Raw genomic sequence first — 25,431 nt, 5'->3', positions numbered from 1 at the left:
GCCGCCACTGAAAGCGTGTGCATAACCACCACAGGTGCAACGGCAAAAGCTGAGTCTGCCTACCTAACAACTACAGAACTCTGGACACCACAGTCACACATTTCCAGAGCGCAGGCCTCCTGAGACCCATCACCCTAACAGAGGGTTCCTGGGTGCCACTGTGAGTCCCCACTGGGCACACACGATTTCAATCAAGGGCACAAGACAGCAAAAATTGGGACACCCCCCTCCATGGCTGCTGACTTCTAGACATCGCAGTTGTACCTTTCCAGCTTACAGGCCTACATCAAGAGAACCCAAATAGCTTACGTAGGGAGCTACACTAGAATACCAAGCCCAGGAGACCTGAGAGATCATATCAGTAGCACCATCCCCAAAAGAACCTGAGTATCAGACCAATAGGACCTACAATGAAAGCGTTACAGCAAAAGATGGGAAGACAAAAAAGCAATCCCCAAAGGAAAGAAAAAGAGGAATCACCAGAAAGGGACTTAAATGAAATTGAGGCTAGCAGCATACCTGAGAAAGAATTCAGAGTAATGGTTATAAAGAAGTTTAAACAGCTGGATGACAAATACACACAACTCAATGACAAATACACACAACTCAACGAGAACTATAAGGAGCTGAATGAGAATGTAACCAACATGAAAAGGAACCAAGAGGAGATGAAGAATGACATAGCTGCAATAAAGAACACAATGGAAGGCTTAAACAATAGACTAGAAGGGGCTGAGGACCGCATCAGCAAATTAGAAGACAAGGTAGGAAAAAACACACAAACACAGCAGCAACTGGAAAGAAGACTTAAAAAGCAAGAGGGGAGCTTAAGGAAGTTTTGGGACAACACAAAATGAAACAATATTTGCATAATAGGGGTACCAGAAGGAAAGGAAGAGCAGCAAGGAATAGAAAATCTGTTTGAGAAATAATGACAGAAAACTTCCCTAATATTGGCAAGAAAAAAACTATGCAAGTCCAAGAAGTACATAGAGTCCCAAACAAGTTCAACCCCAAAAGACCGACACAAAGACACATAATTAAACTGGCAAACACCAATGACAAAGCAAAAATATTAAAGGCTGCCAGAGAGAGACAGAGAGTTACCTACAAGGGATCTCCTATTAGAATATCAACTGATTTCTCAACAGAAACACACCAGGCCAGAAGGAAATGGAATGAAATATACAAAGTGATGCAAAGCAAGGGACTGAATCCAAGAATACTATACCCAGCAAGGCTATCATTCAAAATTGAAGGTGGAATCAGGAGCTTCACAGACAAAAAAGGACTAAGGGAGTTTATTACCACCAAACGAGCAATGCAAGAAATGCTGAAGGGTCTGCTCTAAAAAGAAGAAATAGGAAGCAAAGAAGGAACACAGAGGTAAATAATAAAAATGGCGACAAATAAGTACCTATCAATAATAACTTTAAATGTAAACGGATTAAATGCCCAATCAAAAGACATAGGGTTACTGAGTGGATAAGAAAACATGACTCATATATCTGCTGTATAAAGGAAACCCACCTCAGAAAAAGACACACACAGACTGATGGTGAAGGGATAGAAAAAAGTTTTTCAGGTGAATGGAAATGAAAAAAAAGCTGGGGTAGCAATACTTATATCTGACAAATTAGATCTCAAAGTGAAGGACATAACAAGAGATAAGGAAGGCCACTTTATAATAATAAAGGGAGCAATCCAACAAGAATAAATAACTCTGGTAAACATAAATACACCCAATACAGGAGCACCCAAATACATAAAAAACTCCTGGAAAATATCAAGGGAGAGATTAACAGCAATACAATCATAGTAGGGGACTTTAATACCCCACTAGCAACATTGGACAAATCCTATAAACAAAAAATCAGCAAAGAAATATCAATCCTAAATGACTCACTAGACCAGATGGAATTAATTGACATCTTCAGAACATTTCACCCCAAAGCCACAGAATATACACTCTTCTCAAGGGCACATGGGTCATTTTCAAAGATAGATCATATATTGGGTCACAGGCAAAGTCTCTTCAAATTCAAGAAGATAGAAATCATATCAAACATCTTCTCAGCTCACAATGGCATAAAACTGGAAATCAATTACAATAAAAACAATCCAAAAAAATAAAAAAACTGGAGACTAAATAGCATGCTATTAAACATGACTGGGTTACCAGAGAGATCAAAGAAGAAATAAAAAAACATCATGGCAAAAAACAACAATGAAAACACAACAATCCAAAATCTATGGGACACAGCGAAAGCAGTCTTGAGAGGGAAGTTCATAGCTCTACAAGCCTACTGCAAAAAACAAGAAACAATGGTAATAAAATACCTAACCCTACAACTCAAAGAGTTAGAAAAAGAGCAACAAGAAAAGCCCAGTGTAAACAGAAGAAAGGAAATAATAAAGATCAGAGCAGAGATAAACAACATAGAGACCAAAAAAAAAAAAAAAAACAATACAAAAAAATCAACAAAACCAAGAGCTGGTTCTTTGAAAGGATAAACAAGATTAATGAACCTCTAGCCAGGCTCACCAAGAAGCGCAGAGAGAGGACCCAAATAAACAAAATCAGAAATGAAAGAGGAGAAATAACAGCAGAACCCACAGAAATACAAAGAATTGTTTGAAAAAATAGTAAGAACAACTCCATTCAAACAAACTGGACAACATGGAGGAAATGGACATATTCCTAGAAAAATACAACCTTCCAAAACTCAATCAGGAAGAATCTAAACATCTCAGTATGCCAATAACTATGGAAGAAATTGAAGTAGTCATCAAAAAGCTTCCAGCAAACAAAAACCCAGGCACAGACAGCTTCAGAGGGGAGTTTTACCAAACATTCAAGGAAGAACTAAAACCTATCCTCCTCAGACTATTCCAAAAAATTCAAGAGGAAGGAACACTTCCAAGCTCATTCTATGAAGCCAGCATCACCCTAATACCAAAACCAGATAAAGACAACACAATGAAAGAGAATTACAGGCCAATATCCCTCATGAACATAGATGCCAAAATCCTCAACAAAATTCTAGCAAACCGGATCCAGCAGTACATCAGAAAGATCATACACCATGACCAAGTAGAATTTATCCCAGGGATGCAAGGATGGTACAATATCTGCAAATCAACAAAAGTGATACATCACATAAACAAATTGAGAGATAAAAACCACATAGTCATATCAATTGATGCAAAAAAAGCATTTGACAAAATCCAACACCTATTTTTGATAAAAACTCTCAGCAAGGTGGAAATAGAAGGATCATACCTCAACATAATAAAAGACATATATGATAAACCCACAGCCAACATCATACTCAATGGGCAAAAACAAACACCATTTCCCCTAAGAACAGGAACAAGACAGGGATGCCCATTCTCACCACTCCTGTTCGACATAGTGCTGGAAGTATTAGCCATTGCGATTAGACAAGAAGAAGAAATAAAAGGCTCGAAATTGGAAAAGAAGAAGTAAAGCTGTCCTTATTTGCAGATGACATGATATTGCACATAAAAAACCTGAAAGACTCCATCAAAAAATTATTAGACTTAATAAATGAATTCAGCAATGTAGCAGGATACAAAATTAACGTCAAGACATCTATTGCATTTCTACACACCAATAGTGAACTTACAGAAAGAGAGACTAAAAAAGCAATCCCATTTACCATCGCACCAAAAAAAAATAAGATACCTAGGAATAAACTTAACTAAGGAGGTAAAAGACCTATAGGCGGAAAACTACAGGACACTGAAAAAAGAGATAGAGGAAGACATAAACAGATGGAAAAACATACCATGTTCATGGATTGGTAGAATCAACATCATTAAAATGTCCATACTACCCAAAGCAATATATAGATTCAATGCAATCCCCGTTAAAATACCAATGGCATATTTCACAGACCTAGAAAGAACTCTCCAAAAATTCATCTGGAATAAAAAAAGACCCCGAATAGCCACAGCAATCCTGAGAAAGAAGAACAAAGTAGGTGGGATCGCAATACCAGACTTCAAGCTGTATTACAAAGCCCTTGTTCTCAAAACAGCCTGGTACTGGCACAAGAACAGAAATATAGATCAATGGAATAGAATAGAGAACCCAGGTATCAACCCAAACCACTATGCTCAATTAATATTTGACAAAGGAAGCATGAACATACAATGGAGTCAAGACAGTCTCTTCAATAAATGGTGTTGGAAAATTGGACAGACACATGCAAAAAAAAAAATGAAACTAGACCACCAACTTACACCATACACAAAAATAAACTCAAAATGGATAAAGGACTTAAACATAAGACAGGAAATCATAAAAGTACTAGAGGAATCCACAGGCAGAAACCTCAGACATATGTAGAAGCAATTTCTTCACCAATACCTCTCCTAGGGCAATGGAAACTAAAGAGAAAATAAACAGGACTACAACAAAATAAAAAGCTTTTGCACAGCAAAAGAAACCATCAACAAAACAACTAGAAAGCCCACTACATGGGAAAACATATTTGCAAATGTTATCACTGATAAAGGTTTAACCTCCAACATTTACAGGGAACTCATACAACTTAATGAAAGGAAGATAAATGATCCAATAAAAAACTGGGCAATGGACCTAAATAGAAACTTTTCGAAAGAAGACAGAAGGAAGGCCAAGAGACATATGAAAACATGTTCAAAGTCACTAATTATCCAAGAGATGCAAATCAAAACGACAATGCGGTACCATCTTACACCTGTCAGAATGGCTATCATCAACAAATCAACAAACGACAAGTGCTGGCAAGGATGTGGAGAAAAAGGAACCCTCGTGCACTGCTGCTGGGAATGGAGACTGGTGCAGACACTGTGGAGAACAGTATGGAGTTTCCTCAAAAAACTGAAAATGGAACTCCCATTTGACCCAGTAATCCCACTTCTAGGAATATATCCCAAGAAACTAGAATCACCAATCAGAAAGGATATATGAGCCCTGGCTGGTTTGGCTCAGTGGATAGAGCGTCAGCCTGTGGACTCAAGGGTCCCAGGTTCGATTTCGGACAAGGGCATGTACCTTGGTTGTGGGCACATCCCCAGTGGGAGGTGTGCAGGAGGCAGCTGATCGATGTTTCTCTCTCATTGATATTTCTAACTCTTGATCCCTCTCCCTTCCTCTCTGTAAAAAGTCAATAAAATATTAAAAAAAAAAAAAGAAAGAAAGGATATATGCACCCCTATGTTCATAGCAGCACAATACACCAAAGCTAAGACTTGGAAACAGCCGAAATACCCATCAGCAGATGAGTGGATTAGAAAACTATGGTACATCTACACAATGGAATACTACGCTGCTATAAAAAAGAAGGAATTCCTACCATTTGCAGCAGCATGGATGGAACTGAAGAGCATTATGCTAAGTGAAATAAGCCAGGCAATGAAAGAAAAATACCACATGACCTCACTGATTTATGGAAAATAAAGAACATTATAACCTGATGAACAAAAAGATAGATACAGAGGCAGTAAAGCATCGAACAGACTGTCAAATTACAGTGGGTGTACAGTTTTTGTCCAGTCTCTTCCCACACCCCCCACACACCTTTCCCCCCCAAGAATTGTCAGTCCACTCCCTTTCTATGCCCCTGATTCTATTATATTCACCAGTTTATTCTGTTCATCAGATTTTTAATTCACTTGATTTTTAGGTTCACTTTTTGAAAGATATGTATTTGTTGTTCATAATTTTTATCTTTACCTTTTTCTTCTTCTTCCTCTTCTTAAAGAATACCTTTCAGCATTTTATATAATACTGTTTTGGCGGTGATGAACTCTTTTAGCTGTTTCTTATCTGTGAAGCTCTTTATCTGACCTTCAATTCTGAATGAGAGCTTTGCTGGGAAGAGTAATCTTGGTTGTAGGTTCTTGCTATTCATCACTTTGAATATTTCTTGCCACTCTCGTCTGGCCTGCATAGTTTCTGTTGAGAAATCAGCTGACAGTCGTATGGGTGCTCCCTTGTGGTTAACTAACTGTTTTTTTCTTGCTGCTTTTAATATTCTCTCTTTGTCTTTTGCTCTTGGCATTTTAATTATGATGTGTCTTGGTGTGGTCCACTTTGGATTCCTTTTGTTTGGGGTTCTGTGCGCTTCCTGGACTTGTAAGTCTATTTCTTTCACCAGGTGGGGGAAGTTTTGGGTCATTATTTCTTCAAATAGGTTTTCAGTATCTTGCTCTCTCTCTTCTTCTGGCACCCACGTAATTCTGATGTTGGTATTCTTGAAGTTGTCCCAGAGGCTCCTTACACTATTTCATATTTTTGGATCTTTCTTCTTTTTGCTTTTCCGGTTGAGTGTTTTTTGCTTCTTTGTATTTCAAATCTTTGACTTGATTCTTGTGATCCTCTAGTCTGCTGTTAGATCTCTGTATAATATTTTTTATTTCAGTCAGTGTATGCTTAATTTCTAGTTGGTCCTTTTTCATATCCTCGAGGGTCTTGCTAAATTTATCAGCCTTTTCTAGAAAATTCTTGAAAAACCTTATAACCATGGTTTTGAACTCTATATCCAGTTGTTTGCTTTCCTCCATTTCTTTCATTTGTGATCTGTTTCTTTGTCTCCACATTTTGGCTGCTTCCCTGAGTTGATAGAGTGGCTTTGTGTGCTAGGTGTCCTATAGGGCCCAGTGGCTCAGCCTCCCCAGTTACTTGAGGTGGACACTCTTGGGGCACCCCTTTGTGGGCTGTGTGCACAGTCTTGTTGTAGTTAAGCCTTGATTGTTGTTGGTATCACTGGGAGGAATTGACCTCCAAGCCAATTGGCTGTGAGGATCAGCTGTGTCTACGCTGGGAGAACTTCTGTGCTGGAGACACCCTTATGAGACAAGACTTGCAAAAGCCTCTGTGCTCAGATTGAAGGGGTGGAGTCTCAGGATGGAGCAGACAGCATTGGTTTCCCGTCAGCCCTGCCCTAATAGGCCCCTGTGTCTCAGTGTCCCAGGGTAATCGCTGCAAGCACCTCTGAGAGAAAGCTGCCCTTGAGTTCTGCCCGCTGCCAGACAGTCCAGTTTCTCCCCGAATGAGTCTGGGTCCCCAGAGTCTTGCCCGGAACTGGAGTTCAGTGCAGTCAGGAGCTTTTCTCTCCCTCTCGCTTGAGAAAGCCAGATGCACACTTAGTTGCCAGTCCTCTCCATGTGTGCGTCTCAGTACCTCTGCCTCCTGAAGCTCCTCTGAGTCTCAGTGTGCTTTTCTCTTTCCTTCTAGTTGTAGAATTTCCACTCAGCCAGCCTTCCTGTGGTTCTGGATGATGTCCGTTTTGTCTTTTAGCTGTAGTTTTGAAATTGTTGTGCAAGGCAGCAGTTTAGGTGTTTACCTACCCCGCCATCTTGGTTTCTTTCCTAGGATTCAATCCAGAATATACATTCTTGACTTTGGAGCTTTCACATACTTTAGCATCTGTGATGGTCAGAAAGAAAAAAGAATCTGAACCTATATTAGTCTGCTATTGATAAATGATCCAACTTAATTTATTCTTCATGAAAGCAATTTTGCAAAATTTATTAAATACCTATTTATGTTTATAAATCATCAGCCATGAAATGGAATAAAATTTATTGTATTTTTTATATTTTAAACTTATTTATATTTTGTTCTTCCTGGTTATCTCAGTCATTCTAGTAAATTCAATCAGGCTTCCCTCATCCATTTTATGAATAAAGATACTATTTTTGAGACTCTGAGTCAAAATAAATCCTCATTTTAACTGACAGGGAATGATGCAAGTATCATATCTTAATAATAGGAAACATTAATACTCAATAAACTAACTATATAGATAGATGCATCATGTGATAGAAAAAATATTGTAAAAACTTAAACAGATTAAGGTTTATTTTTAATGTAACAATACTCCACATGTAAACAGCCCAGTTTAAGCTGTTTAAGAAATTATAAAAACAAACAAACAAAAAACTAAAAAGTGCTCTATTTCTCTGCTACACAATCTCTATTCTCTGGCTTTTGTCATCAAGTTTGCAGTTCGACTGCAGGCAGAGAGGCATTACTACTATGTTCCTCAAGAAGAACAGGGAAGGTTAATGTGCAAAAGTGAAAAAATTTTCTCCCAATCCGGCTTCTCCTTTTTCCTTAGGAAGTGCTATCCTCCTATGAACTTTCACTTATATATTATGATTTTGATGTATGTAACATCCCACCACTAGGTAACAGAAAAGCTCAGTTCAAGGTGGGTTTTTTGTTTGTTTGTTTGTTTGTTTTTTTAACATTTATAGTGTTACAGTCTCCATGGTAGAATCGGTCAATGAAAAAGAGAGATGAACATCAAGGTCTCACTGGCCAAACTTCAGTGTCTCCACAAGTTAGTTTGTTCTCTCTCTCTCTCTCTCTCTCTCTCTGGTCTCTCACTCATGTACACCAGCCTTCAGGTGCTGAAGATTCAGTTAATCATTATTATCAAATTCGACAACATTCCTCTTTTATTATTTCTAGTTATTTCTCATTATCCTCTTACCTCACTATTCTATTCTCCCACAGTCAACCATTTTAGCCTGTTTGTATGCATCTTTCTGTTTGTATGGATTCCTATAAAATGCTTGTTTTTGTTTTTATATGTAAAAATAATATGTGGGCAAGATATTGTGCTATATATCTAATTCCTCATTTTACTCTTACATAAGGCACCATGTTTTAGGTGAATATTGTATAAAATAATATTTTAAATGTATATGTAGAATTCTTAATAAATTTGAAGATACATCATTAAAGTTTAGATATTTGTTCAAAATGTATTTATGGAATACCTGCCAAGTGTCAGAAACTATTCTAGGTACTTATAAATACAACTTTGAACAATAAAACATAAATATTTTTAAAATAAAGTTCTCTAGAGCTTAATTCTAGGAAAGAGGATTGAGAAAAAAAAAAGTAAATTATTCAATTATATAGTATGTTAGTAATACACACAAAGGAAAACAAATTAAAGCCAGAATTAGGGATAGGAAGAGTTGCAGGCAGGGGCAGGATGAAGGCTGGAGCAAAAAGATGCAATTGTAGACAAGGTGAAGGCAGCCAGGAAAGATGGCACTGGGAGGGCACCATGTGAGTCAAGACCTGAGACACAGGTACTAGTTGTGTTAACATCTGGGGCAAGAGGATTCCAGGCAGAAAGACTGCTAAGAATACAGGCATTCAGGAAGGAGAATGGCGAGTCTATTCAAAGAACAGCTAGGCAACAGTAACACTGTAGCAAATGGAGGGAAAAGGAAATGGAGATGCTCGAGAAGAGAAGATAATAAATTATGTAAGGACTGGTAGGCCATCATAAGCACTTTGACTTTCATTTCAAGTCAGCAAGCTCTTAGAGGGTTTGAGCTGAGGAACAAAAATGATCAGGCTTATTTTACAAGATAATTTTGCTGCCATATTAAGAACAGGTCAAAGATGGGTGACACTAGAAACAGAAGGACACATAGAAAACCTATTAAAGTAATGTAGATGAGACATGATAGCAACTTGAGAGAAGATGGTAGCAGAGATGTGATAAAATTGTGTTGAATTCTAGACATATTTTGTAGAGTAGAGTTAGGCAGAATTTGTTAGTGAATTACATATGGATTATGAAGATAGGGAGGTGTTGAAATGACTCCAAGATTTTGGTGTGAGTAAAAAATAATGGAATCAATATTGGTAGAGATGGGAACATCTGTGAGAAGGCAGAAATGGAGAATAATAGCTGCAGGTAATTTTTGACTTCTTAGATATGGCATGCTTATTAGAAATCCAAGTGGACATGTTGTCTGGACAAGTGTATAATTTAAATGACCATCAATTTAAAATAGACTGCTATAAATATAGCTTACATCAAGTTGCCATAGGAAGTTACCATATAAAGCACATGGTAACCACAAACTAAAAATATAGGAAGATATACAAAAAATAAAGAGAGAGGAGAACCAAGATGGCGGCATAAACACCTGGACTCGTTGCCTCCCACAACCACATCAAAATTACAACTAAAATACAGAACAACTTACATCCAGAATCACAGGAAAGCTGGCTGAGTGGAAGTACTACAACTAGAGAGGTAAAGAAGAAAGCACATTGAGATTGGTAGGAAGTGCAGAGGCGCAGAACAGGCTGGTCTGGCACCTGCGTGTGTTGTTTTTTTAATCGGGAGGGAGATACAAGCTCCTGCTTGCTCTGAGCTCACGCCAGGTGAGACTGGGGAACCCAGACATATACGAGGAAAACCTGGACTGTCTGACATCTAGGCAGGAACACAGGGGTGGCTTTCTTCCAGATGGAGGTGCTCACAATGGTCATTGTTCCTGTGCTGGGACCTCCCCATTGCAGGACTACTGGCAGACATTGCTGTTTGCTCTGCCTTGGAGATTCCTTGAGACCCCGTCCCACCCAATTTACAACCCCACCCAAGCTGTGCGTAATGGCTTTTGCATATGAATAGCCTGCCCTTTGTCAGCCTAAAACCTGTCAAACAAGCTGAAGCTGGGTCAGGGAGCCCCAAAACTATCAAAAGAAGGCCCAAGACTGGCACCAGCAGCAGCCTGCCTTGTGTCACATCTGGGCCTCATCTGGGCACTTCCAAACCCAAAACAAAGAGGAGGAATCTGCAGATCTATCTGTAGCTCCTGCTGGGTGGCCCCAGGCAGTGGCTGACTTTGCATCGCCTTGAAGATCCAAGAGCCAGTGTACTCAGTGATCAGTGTGAGACCATACCAGATTACAACTCTTCACATCCATAAGTGACACACTCAAGGGGCAGACTCAGTGAGCACCAAAGTCCCACTGAAGCAAGACCTGCTCCATAAGGGTGTCTCCTGCACAGCAGCCCTTCAATTGTAGACACAGCTGGTCCCCACAGCCAATTGGCCTGGAGGTCAATTCCTCCCCCCAGTGATACCAAAAACAATCAAGGCTCAACTACAACAAGACTGTGCACACAGCCCACAAAGGAGTGCACCTAGAGTGCCCAGCTCAGGTGACTGGGAAGGCTGAGCCATTGGTCCCTATAGAACACCTACTACACAGGCCACTCTACCAAGTCAAGGAGACATAGAAGCTACCCAATACATAGAAACAAACACAGGGAAACAGCCAAAATAAGGTGACAAAGAAACATGTCACAAATGAAAGAAATGGAAAAAAGCAAACTACTGGATATAGAGTTCAAAACCACAGTTATAAGGTTACTCAAGAATCTTTTAGAAACATCCAAGGAACTTAGGGAGATCTATAAGGATCTTAGTGAGAATACCAAAAAAAATGGAAAAGGACCAGTTAGAAATTAAGCATACACTGACTGAAATAAAGAATAATATAGAGATTAAACAGTAGACTAGAGGATCCCAAGAATCAAGTCAAAGATTTGAAATATGAGGAAGAAAAAAACACCCAACCAGAAGAGCAAAAAGAGAAAAGAATAAAAAAATGTGAAGATAGTGTAAGAAGCCTCTGGGACAACTTCAAGAATACCAACATCCAAATTATGGGGGTGCCAGAAGAAGAGAGAGAGCAAGATACTGAAAACCTATTTGAAGAAATAATGACCAAAAACTTCCCCCACCTGGTGAAAGAAATTGACTTACAAGTCCAGGAAGTGCAGAGAACCTCAAACAAGAGGAATCCAAAGAGGACCACACGAAGACACATCATAATTAAAATGCCAAGAGCAAAAGACAAAGAGAGAATATTAAAAGCAGCAAGAGAAAAACAGTTAGTTACCTACAAGGGAGTGCCCATACGACTGTCAGCTGATTTCTCAACAGAAACTATGCAGGCCAGAAGAGAGTGGCAAGAAATATTCAAAGTGATGAATAGCAAGAACCTACAACCAAAATTACTCTACCCAGCAAAGCTATCATTTAGAATTGAAGGTCAGATATAGAGCTTCACAGATAAGAAAAAGCTAAAGGAGTTCATCACCACCAAACTAGTATTATATGAAATGCTGAAAAGTATTCTTTAAGAAGAGGAAGAAGAAGAAAAAGGTAAAGATAAAAATTATGAACAACAAAGTGACAACAAATACATATCATACATATCTATCAACAAGTGAATATAAAATTCTAATGAATAAAAAATCTGATGAAAAGAATGAAAGAATGAATTGGTGAATGTAATAGAATCAGGGGCATGGAAATGGAATGGACTGACAACTCTCAGGGGGAAGGGGGTGTGAGGGGTGCGGGGAGAGATTTGACAAAGATCTTATATGCATGTATGCAGTACCTATGGACACAGACAGTGGTGTGACGAGGGCCTGGGGTGGAGTGGGAACCAGGTGGAGGGGAGCTATGGGGGGGGGGGAGAGGGACATCTGTAATAATGTGAACAATAAAGATTTTTTAAAAATAAAAAAATAAAAAAATAAAGAGACATAAATATAATGGAATATTACTCAGCCATAAAGAAGAATTAAGTCTTGCCCTAGCCAGTTTTCTCAGTTGTTAGAGCATTGGTCTGTGGACTGAAAGGTTGTGGGTTCAATTCTGGTCAAAGCCACATACCTGAGTTGCAGCCTCGATCCCTGCCCTCCTATTGTGGCACCTGTGGGAGGCCACCAATGTGTCTCTCTCACATCAATGTTTCTCTCTCTCTGCCTCTCCCACTCCCTTCCACTCTCTATAAAAATCAGTGGGGGAGGGGTTATATCCTCAAGTAAGGATTAACAACAACAAAAAAGAATGAAGTCTTACAATTTGTGACAACATGGATGGACCTACAGGGTATTTTGCTACATGAAATAGGTCAGACAGCAAAAGACAAATACCATATGATTTAGCTTATATGTGGAATCTAAAACAAACAAACAAACAAACAAACAAAAGATCAAGATAGAAGGAAAGTCATAGATGCAAAGAACAAACTGATGGGCTGACAGATGGGAGGGGTTAGGGGCGGGATGAAAAAAGTGATGGAATTAAGAAGTACAAATTTGCAGTTACAAAATAGTTATGAGGATGTAAAACATAGTCAATAATATTGTAACAACTACAAATGGTGTCATGTCAGGTGGGTGCAAGAGTTATTGGGAGATCACTTTGTAAGTATATAATTGTCTGTCCACTAAGCTATACTGCTGAAACTAATACAATATGGAATGTTACTTTAATTGAAAAATTTTTAAAAATGTAAAAGAGTTTATTGGAACATTGGTGAGTAGAACCCACACCATTTCTACCTCAGAGGTAGTTTTTGTCCAATTGTCCTGAACAATTATTTTTTATCTGCACAAATAATTATAAATTTGATAAATTGTCACTAAAAAGCACAGTTGGCACCATTCTTCTCTCAAGATGTAATTTTGTTGTTACATAAGAGGGAAGGATCAACCATATTAGTAAGATGTGCTCTAAGTCTTTATACCTTGATATCTTACTATATAATAAGTTGTGATCTTTCTATTTGAAAATGCAGTGCCTAATGAAGAAGGAAGTGCAATGAATTAATAATGTCATTATTGTCTATCTTCTTCATTACAGAAGAGCAAGGTAAGTCACCTTGATAGGGAGAAGATTGACAGGGTTGAGTTCACAAAGAAAGACTGTGAATAAAACCTCTTGTTTGTCTGTCCTTTTTTAACACAAAAGAGAAGTGGAAACTTTTCAAATGTGTACAGGTTTAAAAACAATTCAGGAAAAAGATCTCTTTTGTTAAGTACTAAGACACCACTGTAGGCAATTATCTGATTACAAAAAGGCAGCTTCTCTTCTAAGAGAATCAGCTTTTGGAAAACGCCTTTAATGTTTAGGTTTTGCAGAATGTGCCCAATATCTATACTAATAATAGAGGAATATGCAAATTGTCCAGGATGCCGTCACAGTAAAAGTAACAACCAGCAGGCTGCCTGGGGAGACAAGAACAGCAGTGGGGGTAGTGAGGGATGACTAAATGACTGAACAGCAAGCTGCATGGGGCAACCAGGCTGGCAGGGGCGGGGGCAGTTGGGGGTGACCAGGCCAGTGCAGGGGGGCAGTTGAGGGCGACCAAGCCAGCAGGGGGAGCAGTTAGGGGCGGTCAGGTTGGCAGGCAGAGGCAGTTAGGGGAGATCAGGCTGGCAAGGGGAGCAATTAGGGGTGATCAGGCAGGCAGGCAGGTGAACAGTTAGGAGCCAGCGGTCCCGGATTGTGAGAGGGATGTCCAACTGCCAGTTTAGGCCCCATCCCCTGGATTGGGCCTAAACCGGCAGTTGGACATCCCCTGAGGGGTCAGGATTGGAGAGGGTGCAGGCTGGGCTGAGGGGAACACCCCAGTACATGAATTTCATGCACCAGGCCTCTAGTTTAATAATAATGAAAATGATAATAAGAATACTCCCTAAATAGCCATCCATTCACCATGGTATCCCTCTCTTCCGGAAAGCTATTTGTATGCCTCAGCCATTATGTCCCTAGTGAGGAATAAAGAATAACAGAACCATGTTATTGATGATTGGGCAAAAATTTCGTTCACAAATAGTTAAATGACTTATTACTCTCATCCATTTCTCCATCTATACATGCAAATTCATACAAATTGTCCCACATCTCACATTCAGGTCAGCTCACAAAATGTTGAAACACCAAAGCCTTGATTATCAAGGGTGTTCTAAATGGCATTTCTTTTAAAGACAACCACAGCAAGACATGACTAGAATAAGATATAGGCAATATTCAGGGCTGGGAATGCAAAGAAGAATAAGAAAGAGTCCCAATTATAGAGCAAGCATTTATAACATTTTAAATGAAATCCAGACATGTTGTTTTTAAAATAGTATCTGCATCAAAATTAAAATATTTTAACTTTCTTTTAGACACTCATGGTCCTTTAACATCTAGACCCAAGGCAGCCTTATCTCCTGTCATCCTTTTCATCCCTGCTCACTGTGGGCCATCTGGCAGATGTAGCCTGTGAATCCCGAAACTCACATTACAACCCTCATCTGAAATATCTTTTCTTCTCTATTTGAAAATGATCTCTTTATATGTTTGTGTCTCTATCAAATGTTACATACATTTGGTAAAAATTACCTGTTTCCAATAAGAAAGTTAATGGCACTGCTTAAGGTACTCATATAACACTCTGGTAATGACTTCATTATATTGTACATTGTGTTGTAATATCTGTTTACTGGTCTATTTTGTTCTGGAAATTATTAGCTATTTGCAAATGCCCTTTTCTACTAGAACTTTGCTCTCATTGAACAGAATGCAAATTGTGGACATCCTGGTTACTTCTATTTACGAGTATGTGTGTCAGGGGGAAAATAGATATGCCTTTGATTTATTTACTGTACAGGCTGATCTATAAAGGCTAACACTGTGTAATTCTGGCAATTTAAGTAATGTAGTGAGGACATACTATTTTATTTGTTGAAGGCATCCAAAGCTGCTGAAGACACAGTAAAATGGAAATTATTTATCCCTTAGTGCTTCAACAAAATAATATGGTTCTGAGTAATGAAAGGCCCTGGGGAGAAAGAAAAAAAAAATCTGTTCAAACAGCTGCCTGCTTGTATCAGTAGGTAAAACCAAAATGATGATGGCCTTCAGAACTTTAAGTAATGTACTTGATTTTACTCTGCTGGAATGCTCTCAAAATATATTCTAAAGACTTTACCAATATTCCCCATGAGCAAGAATATAACTAAAAAAATTAAGGTGGTTTCTGTGCACTTTAAAAGCAGGGCTAATATTGAACTTGGTTTAACTAAACAAATGGTATACCAGACACTCTTCTTATGTCCTATTTGTTTTCTTCTTCTTTCTCTTGTCCACCAAATTCGCATTTCTCTATGGTTTAATTAGATTATTATGCACTCTTTTGAAAAGGGTTTACATTCTGATGGCTTAAATTAAACCACAGACATAACTGAGGAAATCACTTACTGGAAATATGCACATGATAAAATTTTTCAACTGAGGTTCAATATATATTGAGTCAGAAAAAGAGTTTATATATTTAGAAATCAAATAACACTTTATGCAAAGAACTAGTTTATATATTTAGAAATCAAATAACACTTTATGCAAAGAACTATATATTTAGAAATCAAATAACACTTTATGCAAAGAACTATAGTTCTCAGTATTAAAAAAATAAATAAAATATGAAAACAACCCCAAAAATGTCTGAAAGAAAGAATGGAACTGCTGCAAAGTTGGATTTTTTTAAAAAATTATTGACTAAGAGAGAAATCCAGCAACCCATTCCCAAAAACATAAAAAAACTCAAAAAATTGGGATGGGTAATTGTTTACTGCTGCTAATTTTTATTAATGGAGAAAGCACACCCTTTCCCAGAGTCTTAACACCCTGCAGATTCTTACATTATTATTAGTAGTTTTATTTATTTACTAGAGGCCCGGTGCATGAAATTCGTAAACGGGGGGAGGGGGGATGTGTGTCCCTCAGCCCAGCCTGCACCCTCTCCAATCTGGGACCCCTCAAGGGATGTCCGACTGCCCATCAGATCCAGCCTAAATGGGCAGTCGGACATCCCTTTCACAATCCAGGACAGCTGGCTCCCAACCACTCACCTGCCTGCCTGATTGGCCCTAACCACTTCTGCCTGCCAGCCTGATCACTGCCTAACCAGTCCTCTGCCAGCCTGATCGACACCAAACTGCTTCCCTGTCGGCCTGATTGCTCCTAACTGCCCTCCCCTGCTGGCCCGGTCACCCCTAACTGCCCTCCCTTGCCAGCCTGGTTGTCCCCAATGGCCCTCCCCTGCAGGCCTGGTCCATCCCAACTACCCTCGCCTGCAGGCCTGGTCCCCCCCAACTGCCCTACCCTGCAGGCCTTGTCCCTCCCAACTGCCTTACCCTGCAGGCCTGGTTGTTCCCAACTGCTCTCCCCTGCAGTCCTAGTCTCCCCCCCCCCCCCAACTGCCCTCCCCTACAAGCCTTGTCCTTCCCAACTTCCCTCGCCTACAGGCCTGGTTCCCCCCCCCCACTTTCCTCCCCCACAGGCCTGGTCCCCCCAACTGCTCTCCCCTGCAGGCCTGGTCCCCCCCAACTGCCCTCCCCTACAGGCCTTGTCCTTCCCAACTGCCCTCCCCTACAGGCCTGGTCGCCCCCAACTGTCCTCCCGGCAGGCCTTGTTCCCCCCCACTTCCCTTCCCTGCAGGCTTGGTCCCCCCAACTGTCCTCCCCTGCAGGCCTTGTCCCTCCCAACTGCCATCCCCTGAAGGCCTGGTCCCCCCCAACTGCCCTCCCCTGCAGGCCTTGTCCCTCCTAACTGCCCTTCCTTGCAGGCCTGGTACCCCCACACTTCCCTCCCCTACAGGCCTTGTCCCTCCCAACTGCCCTCCCCTGCAGGCCTGATCACCCATAACTGCCCTCCCCTGCAGGCCTGATCACCCACAACTGCCCTCCCCTGCTGGCCATCCTGTGGCAGCCATCCTGTGTCCACATGGGGGCAGCCATCTTGTATGTTGGAGTGATGGTCAATTTACATATTACCTCTTTATTATATAGGATTTATTTATTTATTTATTTATTTATTTATTTATTTACTAGAGCCCCAATGCATGAAGATTCGTGCAAGAATGGGCCTTCCTTCCCCTGACTGCTGGCACTGCCTTGGCTCCAGGCCAGAGCCACTTTTCTGCTCTGGCCCGGAGCCACCTTTCCACCTTCCCCCGCTGCCCAGAGGCCTGGAGCAGCTGGGGTGGGGTGGAATGGCTGCTTCATCACCATGGCGATGAAGCAAGCATCCTGCCCTGCTCCTGGCTGCTCTGTGCCCGCATATGCAAATTAACCCACCATCTTTGTTGGGTTGATTTGCATACTCACTCATGATTGGCTGGTGGGCATTGCAAAGGTACAGTCAATTAGCATGTTACTCTTTTATTAGGTAGATTTATTTATTTATTTATTTATTATTTTAATCATCACCTCCCTCACTGCGAGCTACTTATTATGATGGTCAAACATGGCAGAGATTAAAATGCTTCTGTTATTTTAAAAAAATGGTTTTATGTCTTGAGAGACAATAGTCATAACTTGGACTTCTTTAAAAGTAAATGTGTCTTTCCTTCCAACTTAAGCTTGCTGTAGGTAGGAAGCCTGAGATAGAAAACTTACTGGATCCTCCAAGCTGAAGACTGGGAAAAGAGAGGAAGAGAATTTTTCTTGTGTGCTGACATTACTTATCTCAGCTGCTGGGAGATGTTTGCGGTGAACTTGTTCTGGAATTAGCTCATGGTCTTATAGATTTTTTTTTTTCATGATTTTTCAAGAAGCCACACTAGAAAACATTTCAGTGCATTCACATTGAAAGATGGTTCAATTCCTTTAGCTCATGGTCTTGTAGATTTTTTTTTTCATGATTTTTCAAGAAGCCACACTAGAAAACATTTCAGTGCATTCACATTGAAAGATGGTTCAATTCCTTAAGTTGTACAGCTCTTCCTCAACTCTTGGGATTTGCATTGTTCATCTATGACCCAAAACAAACCCATTTACTCATCAGCTATATTGGATTCAAAGGTGATTTGAAATCCAGTGTCCATTCCTCATCCCTCCTTTATTTCTGTCAGCCTACAGTTTTGTCCCATATACACACATGCCATAAAGTATCATGAATCTTTCTTTCTTTCTTCCTTCCTTTCTTCCTTCCTTTCTTTCTTCCTTTCTTCCTTTCTTTCTTTCCTTCTTTCTTCCTTCCTTATTTCCTTCCTTCCTTCCTTCCTTCCTTCCTTCCTTCCTTCCTTCCTTCCTTCCTTCCTTTCCTTCCTTCCTTCCTATTTCTTTCCTTTCTCTCTTCTCTCTCTTTCTTTATTGAGGGGAAGCGGTGATTTTCTCTGGAGACCCATATGCACTTTTGACACCCTTCATACCCTTTTATTTTCCTTTAGAAAGCAATTAGATTGATGACTCCCTTAATTATGCCCCCTGGCAATTCCATCTTTCCAAAATGGAAATAAATGCATTTTCATTGACTCTTGGACTCAGAGCTGAGATTGAAACTACAATAATAAAATACCCTGTCAGGAATCTGGGTTGCATATATAAAGAACAAATTCATGACTTTTCAAGACCTATTATAAAATTCATAATCTTCTATTGTCAGAGGCTATTATAATTTAAATGAGTCAGTGAAAACTACATTTCAAGTCAAGTCTGTTTCTCCAATGGTGACTATCTCATTTATACACTAAATTAGGAATTTTGTGCCTTAAGCTTTATAGTCCCTGATGGAAGCCCGGTAAAATTATATTGGGTTTAGTGTACGTTAGCTTTATGTAATTCAATTTAAGTTGACTTTTAAGCCACTTGAAGGACTGGAGATGTAAAGGCCTGTGGATATAACTCTATGTGTTTTTACCTTTAGGCACTGATCTGATTTTTTTTTCAGTTATCCCAGAGTCTTTTGCATGTATATATGCTGATGCTTACCCACTTGCATCCATTCTCCCAAACAAGAGCCTATTTCCCCATTTTGTTTGCTACTGCCACCTTTAAATGGTCAACAGCATCTCTGATAAAGTGGTTACTCCTCTCTAAGCTCCCCTGACAGACATTAAGATGAACATACTCTCCCACACTTAGAGCAGTATAGACTGTCTACTCTGATAACTGTAAAGAAAAATCACATTTTATTTTGCTGGCTAACAAAAACTTTGACTGGTTTTTAGATGAGTTTTTAAGCCTGGGGCACAAACATATAAATGTTTTTGTGAAAGCTTATACATCAAAATCACTGCTTTGAGTCTAAGAATAATTTCACAGCATTTCCCCAATATGCCTTATAAGTCAGCTTAGGAGAGAGCAATACAGGAGAAATTGTAGAAAGCCTATATCATGAGGGATTCTTAAAAAACCTGACTTACTTGTACTTTAAGTCAAAATTCTGTGCAAACACATCTTCCTTTTTCTTTGCACATAAAAAGAAATGCTACTTTCAAACTTATTTGAAGTTATATGTGAATATATTTGTAGGATAATTTATTTTTTATTTAAAAATTTTAATGTTCACATAATTGTAAGCATCCCCTTTTCGCCACCCTTTGCCCACCTCCACCCACCCTTAACTCCTCCTCCCTTGGTCTTCACCAAGCTCTGTGTCCATGGAGTATACACATATGTTCTTTAGGTAATCCCTGCCCTGGCTGGTGTGGTTCAATTGGTTGGGTGTCCTCTTGTGAACCAAAAGGTTGCAGGTTGGATTCCCAGTTAGGGCACATGACTAGGTTGCAGGCTTTAACCCTGGTAGGGGTTGTGCAGGAGTCAGTCAGCAGATCCACATTTCACTCTCACGTTGATTTCTCTCTGGCTCTTACTCTCCTTCTAAAAAGAAAAAAATAAATAAATATTAAAGAAATTTTTAAAAATTCAAACACATCTTCTATCCTCAAAAGGTTTTCTAAGCCAATGCAAAAGTCCTTTACTTTATGCAGTGAAATCTAACTATATTCAAATATGATATAAGGGTTTAGACCAAGATGTCTTATTTTTATGATGGTCAACTCTAGGAAATTTCCTTTTACTCTTATAATCATTGGTGGAAAAGTTGCTATAATAAGGAGATTCTTGTATGACAGGGAAAGATTAGATAATAAGCCTCACTAATTTGAACTGTGATTAAAAAATATGAAGCTAATGCAAAAGTACTAAAGAATGCAAAAAAGAATGCACTTGCAATGTGCCTGGCATAGCATAATAGTGATATTAGCTATGAGGATAATATGGTGATGGTTATGATGGCATTTAAAGTCAGATTGTTACTGATTGGGGTTACTGCCTGGGACCTTTGTTCTTCTTATTGACACAGAAAAGACCTTAAGGTCAACAAAAATTAAAGTAAAACAAAGTGAGATTTATTGAAGATACACTCCAAGTGAGAAGCGGGCCAGTTGAGAGACAATGGCCCCTAATTCCTGAGTTACATGGTTTAAATGAGATATTTTCTGGGTGGAGACTTTTATTTGCATTCAGGGATGATTGGCAGAAAGGGATTATATAACTGCCGTATTTTTCCATGTATAAAATGCTATTTTTTTTTTAAATCGTTAGACTGAAAATCGAGGGGCATCTTATACATGGAAGTCAGCTGAGAAGGGAGTCACATGGGTGTGTAGCTGCCCATACTTTGTCAAACAGGCTTCCACCAATCATGAGCCTTATTGTTACTGACATCAGTTGATGCAGAAATTGGAGGTGGAGAGTGTGCAGATGCAACAGGAACGGGAGCCTTCTGAGCCCATAAAGATATCAAAAAATAAAACGATAAATACTGGTAAGCAATTGTCTTACTCTGCAAAATTTAAACTGAATGTAATCAACTGTGCAAAAGAGCATGGAAATAGAGCGGCAGAGAGACAATTTGGACCTCCTCCCACTGAGGGTATGATCAGATAGTGGAGGAAACAGGAGGAAGAACTCCTTAAGATGCCAAAAAAGAAGGCCTTAGGAGGAAAACCAGCAAAATGTTTAAAATATTGATTTCTTAATTTTGGGTTGGAAAAGTGGGGGACGTCTTATACATAGGGGTGTCTTATACATGGAAAAATACAGTATATTTATTCTGCACATGCTCTTACCCATAATGCATACAGAAAAACCCACAGGGGTGGGAGTGTCAAAACTGCACAGCAAATGTTATTATAATTAGTCCAGGACCCTAGTAAAGTCTCATTGAGGTCATGTTGTTTTCCTCTCAGCTTGCACCAAGAACCAACCGGTTCCAAACCTGCCCATAGAGAGTGGCCTGAAGGCAATGTTGGTCCCACCCCTGTCAGGACCCCAGGGCAGGCCCACAGCAGCCGCTCATGTCTAACTTCCTACCTAACAAGACATCTAAAAGAAAATGAGAAAGTAAATGATTGCCTAGTTTGAAAATGTAGGTTTAGTAGGGAAAGATATATAATAACAGCTGGCTTAATCATCTTTCAATAAGTTTATTTAAAAAATAATAATACCTGTGTTTAAATGCAGGTTTCAGTACCTGGATAGAAATCATTCTATTCAAATTTTTGGATTCACTGGAATTTGTCATATTATTAATTGAGCTATGTCAGTAGAAATCATAGTCATCTCTAATGCATACTACACAAAGAGGTAAATACAAATAAGTAGGGGTTAAGTAAGGGGCATCAGGTTTATTTATAAACTCTATTCTAGCAAATAAAGATACAATGTACAAATATCAAAAGTACACCATTAACCAGAATGATAAGAAAAATTATTTAATTATAATAAAGGAGTGGAATTGAAACTTCTGGAAAAGTATGAAGAAAAATAGTAACATAAGCAGAAGTTCTAAATAAAAAAAGTGCAGAGGAGCAAACAAGTAATTTATAGTGAGGTATATTATTTTTGCAACTTGCTATTATTCCAACTTTACTAAAGTACAATTTATGTAATATAAATTACATCCATAACTAGTATACAGTATACCATTTGTTCAGGTTTTACAACTATATTCTCCAACATATTGACCATCACAATCAAGATAAAAAATAATTACTTTCACTCCAAAAAGTTTCCGTGTGACTCCCTTACTGTCAACTAAGCATATTACTGTCCCCAAGAAATCACTGTTCTACTATATATCGTTAGATGTTAATTTTGCCTTTCCTAGAACTTTATATAAATAGAATCATACAATAAATACTCTGTGTCTGGTTACTTTTGCTCATCCTAATATTTTTAAGATTCTATATGTCATTGTATGAATCAGTCATTTCTTCCTTTTTACCAGGTAAATCTGAATATTCCCCTCTAAGGACATGCCCTAATTTGTTTATCCATTCACTGGTGAGGGACAATTTTATTGGCTAATACAAATAAAGCTGTTCTTAATGTCAATGTCATGAGGAGTTCATTAATGTCATGAGGGGTTTAATTATAAGACATACATTACATTTTCCTTAAGTAACTGGGTGAGTGTAATTCTTTTTCTGAGGCCACTATCATGTTCAATTGTTCTATTTTTCTTTTCTTCTTCTTTTTTTTTAATCCTCACCTGAGGATATTTTTTTCATTGCTTTTCAAAGATAGTGGCAGGGAGGGAGGAGGAGAGAGAGAGATAAAGAGAGATCAATTTGAGAGAGATACATTGACTAGGTTGCCTCCTGCAGGTGCCCTGACTGGGGCAGGGAGCAAACCAAAACCCAAGTACGTGCTCTAGATCAGGAATTGAACTTGCAGGCTCATGCTCTAAACACTTAGCACACCAGCCAGGGCCATTCATCTAGTCTTATGTTACATCTCATTTTATTGATTACTGTAGCTTTATAATAAGTCCTATGATATATCAAGTAATGTAAGTCCTCCAACTTTGCTTTTTATTAAAATTGTTTTTGCTATTCTAATTCTCTGCATATTCTTTCAAATTTGCAAATCAGTTTATCAATTCCTCACTCCCCACCCCCAAAAAAAAAAAACTTGATGGGATTTTTTAAAAAAATCTTTATTGTTGAAAGTATTATATAGGTCCTCCTTTTTCCCCCATTAACCTCTGCCAGCCTGGTCCCATCCTCCCCTCTGCCCCAGACCCTCACCACCCCATTGCCTGTGCCCACAGGTTATGCACATATGCATACAAGTTCATTGGTTGATCTCTTCCCACCCACCCTCCCCGGCCTACCCTCTGAGGTTCAACAATCTGTTTTTGCTTATATGACTCTGGGTCTATTTTGGATCATCGGTTTATTTGGTTCATTAGATTCCATGTATGAATGAGATCATGCGATACTTATCTTTCTCTGACTGGCTTATTCTGCTTCGCATAATAGTCTCCAGGTCCATCCATGTTATTGGAAATGGTAAGAGTTCTATCTTTCTGTTTTATTGCCACATAGTACTCATTGTGTAAATGCACCACCATTTTTTTATCCACTCATCTGCTGATGGGCACTTAGGCAGTTTCTAAGTCTCAACTATTGTAAATTGTGCTGCTATGAACATAGGGGTGCATATATACTTTCTGATGAATGTTTCAGGTTTCTTAGGATATATTCCTACTAGTGGGATGATTGGGTCAAATGGAGTTGAATTTCTAATTTTTTGAGGAAACTCCATACTTTTTTTTCCACAGTGGCTGCACCAGTCTGCATTCCCACCAGCAGTGTACTAGGGTTCCCTTTTCTCCACATCCTCACTGACACTTGTTGTTGGTTGATTTGTTGATGATAGCCATTCTGACTGGTATGAGGTGATATCTCATTGTCGTTTTGATTTGCATCTCTCAGATGATTAGTGACCTTGAGCATTTTTTCATGTTTCTTAGCTTTCTGTATATCCACTTTGAAGAAGTGTCTATTTAGGTCCTTTGCCCATTTTTTAATTGGATTTCTTTGTCTTCCTTTTGTTAAGTTGTATGAGTTCCCAATATATTTTGGAGATTAATCCCTTACCAGATATATCATTGGCAAATATGTTCTCCCATGTAGAGGGCTCTCTTGTTATTTGATGATGATTTCTTTTGCAGTGTAGAAGCTTTTTATTTTCATGTAGTCCCATTTGTTTATTTTCTCCTTAGTTTCCATTTTCTCCTAGGACAGGAGATGTATCTGTAAACATGTCACTACAAAAGATGTCTGACATTTTGGTGCCTATGGTTTCTTCTAGGACTTTTATGGTTTCATTTCTTATATTTAAGTCTTTTAACCATTTTGTGTTTATTCTTGTGTATAGTGTAAGTAGGTGGTCTAGTTTCATTTTTTTGCATGTATCTGTTCAATTTTTCTAATACCATTTATTGAAAAGATTGACTCTGCTCCAATGTATGCTCTTGCCTCATTTGTCAAATATTAATTGAGCATAGTGGGTCGATTTCATAGTTTTCTGTTCTATTCCATTGATCTGTATGTCTGTCCTTGTGCCAGTACCAGGCTGTTTTGAATATAGTGGCTTTGTAGTATAAGTTGATATCAGATATTGTGATTCCTCCAACTTTGTTCTTCTTTCTCAAGATTGCTGCAGCTATTAGAAGTATTTTTGGGTTCCATATCAATTTTTGGAGTGTTTGTTCTAGGTCTATGAATTATGCCATTGGTATTTTAATGGGGATTGCATTGAATCTATAGATTGCTTTGTGTAATATGGACATTTTAATGATGTAAATTCAACTAATCCATGAACATGGTATATTCTTTCACTTGTTTATATCTTCCTCTATCTCTTCTTTCAACATCCTATAGTTTTCAGAGTATAGGTCTTTTACCTCCTTGGTTAAGCTTATTCCTAAGTATCATATATATATATATATATATATATATATATATATATATATATATATATATTTTTTTTTTTTTTTTGCAATGGTAAATGGGATTGTTTTTTAGTGTCACTTTCTGAGGGTTCACTATCCTAATATATAAAAAGCCAGGGGCCATCATGACTGAAACGATGGGAAAGATGACCGAACACAGGCTGCATGGGGTGACAAGGCTGGCAGGGGGGGTAAGTGAGGGACGACCAAACA

Source organism: Plecotus auritus (genome assembly GCF_963455305.1).
Source record: "Plecotus auritus genome assembly, chromosome: 3".
NCBI classification, from domain to species: Eukaryota; Metazoa; Chordata; class Mammalia; order Chiroptera; family Vespertilionidae; genus Plecotus; species Plecotus auritus.
The sequence above is the reverse complement of the archived record's forward strand: the minus strand, read 5'-3'. Positions refer to the sequence as shown.